The sequence below is a fragment of the Egretta garzetta genome, unplaced genomic scaffold (assembly GCF_000687185.1).
Source record: "Egretta garzetta isolate BGI_Z169 unplaced genomic scaffold, ASM68718v1 scaffold112, whole genome shotgun sequence".
NCBI lineage: Eukaryota > Metazoa > Chordata > Aves > Pelecaniformes > Ardeidae > Egretta > Egretta garzetta.
This window is the reverse complement of record NW_009258884.1, coordinates 2,865,529-2,867,891: the sequence shown is the minus strand read 5'-3', so window position 1 is coordinate 2,867,891 and position 2,363 is coordinate 2,865,529.

The window sequence follows — 2,363 nt, the reverse complement described above, 5'->3', positions numbered from 1 at the left end:
CACAGCCGTCTCTGGTCCCCAGCCCTGCGCGGGAGGGCGAGGGCAGGGCTTTGCTCTCTGTATGGCTCTGGGACCAAGCAGTGCGGTGCTTCTGACAATGTGAGAGTTCGCCCTTCCAGGGAAGGCACGACACTTTTTATCAACCAATAATGATTTCAGGATTTTTATTTTGATACCTAAGAGTGGTATAAATTCTTGCTGGATTCATTACACTGAATAATTGACTCGCATTTTTCATTTGTAGTTGTAGGTGTCCTTTCTTTTGGACAGTCTTAAGATTGCTGTGAGAAGAGTCAGTTCCTCGCCTGATGCTGAAAATGAAAGAGCAAAAGTAGATTTTTAGGTGATGTGAAAGTTTCAGATTAATTGTCAAGAGCTTGTGCTCCGGAGCTGCGTCCTCTGAGGAGCTGCTGCTCCTGAAGCTCCCCCAAAACTGCTACACAGGGAGCAAAGCCTGGTCCACCACTTCTGACTCTGTAACTCATTTAGTCAGGACTATTTTAACTCTCTAAACCCAGAAGCTTGTTTCCCAAGGTCACTTGATGCATAACCTTTTCCTATTTTTACTTTTGGTTTTTTCCAAAGCTTTCATGTGAAACAGGAAGGAGAGGTAGCAGCTGTATCGCTTCTGAAGGAGGAAATCATGCCGAAACCCCTTATATTAGTATCAGGTTGTGAAATCCTCCAGCACAGTGGTGGTGTACAGGCGAGGGCAGCGAGAGACGTACTGAGGCAGAACTGAGCCATATTCTAGGTGACATCTGCGGGTCCTCTTGGTGCCCTGTTTCTCTCCTCTCGACTGGATATTTGAAACCAGTGTCAAGCTTTCAGTGCCGAATACGTAAGCGGTTGTTGGTCTGTCTACTACTGAGTGAGGAAAGCAGTTTAAATAAACACTCGAGAGGAAAAACCAAAACCCTTTCTCACAAAATATCCCAGTCCAGACCCTCGTTAATAATTTTCTGATTGCACTTTCTGATTTTTTTTGCTTTTCGTATAGCTTCTTGACACTTATTTGATTGTAACTGTAATTCTTCTTGTTCTCGCCTGTTGTGCATTCTCTGTATGTATTAAAAAAATCTTTGATATGTAATTTAATAATAAATTAGAATTCTAAGCAAAGTGCTCGGTTCTTTCCCCATGACAATCTTTGCCTGCCTAAACTTCGGGGAGGACGCAGAAAAGATTCATCTCCGGTTTGGGATTGTCACTGAACGCACAAATTAGTTTGTTCTCTGGTTTTGTACCAAATATTGGATGTGATGGAGCATTTCCTGACCCAAAGTGCTCGGTTTGGCAGGATGCGTTCCTCCTGCCTCTGTGTGCATCCGCCTTGGAAGGGCCGGAATGTAGTCATGGCTCTTCTCTTGCTGTTCTTCCTCAGATGGAACAAGGACGGCTTTCTTTACAGGTAAGCTTTAAAATATTTTCTATATATCCATAGTATAAACCCTTTAATTCCCAAATGCACACCAAAGCTGATGCTGACCTGAAGAGCCTTCTCGGCTCTAAGGTGCCTCCCCTGGTTTTTAATACATTCCTCGGTAGTTTGGTACCTTCTGCAATCACAAACACCAAAAATAAGCCAATACTTGGAATGTGGTACAAGCAATCATAAAAACTCCCTCCATGGAGTTCTGTCGTGCCCTGCAGTTTTCGAGCTGTGCTGTGGTCGGGACCACCTCCGTCCTCAGGCGTTCATACCAGGCGGGGTTGTGCCCGACAGACCCATCTGTATCTGGCGGCTTTGCAATTGGTGCTAAATCTTTCAATGCTGCTCAAATTTTTTTTCTCAAACAAGAAAATCTGCCTGGCAGCACGATGCCTGCCTATTTGCAGAAGGCTCGGAGAGGGGAGGTCATTCTCTTCATTTCAGAGCTGTCGTGCTGTGTCTGTAGCGCGGCTTTACTGTGGAGGTAGGTTTCTGCATCCCTAATGTGCCTACTAAATATTCAGGAATGACCGTGTGCTTTCTCGAGGGAAGGCTTTGACGGAATGTTTCAAGTTCGAGAAGAAACTTCGAAAACTGTTTCGAAAATGGAAAGGCAATTCTGGTTCCAGACAGTGGGAAGTGCAGTTAGTTTTTCCAGTTTGCGGCGCTGGTAATAAGTAGTGCATAAAATTCCATCTTCTTTTGGATTAGAAGATAAATTCTTAATGGAACTGAATCCTTTTTTCCAACTCCCTGTGCAGTCAATAATTTATAGTGGCACAGGCGTAAGATGGATATTTTTAACCATCCGCCTCCCAGAATACTGTTGTTCATATTGAAAACTGCTGTCCTTCCTGACAACCTCGGGCGCAGCGGGTGTTCGTGCATTATGGATGAGCCGTGCTCGGCTGCTTTAGCCCCGGGGGCATTC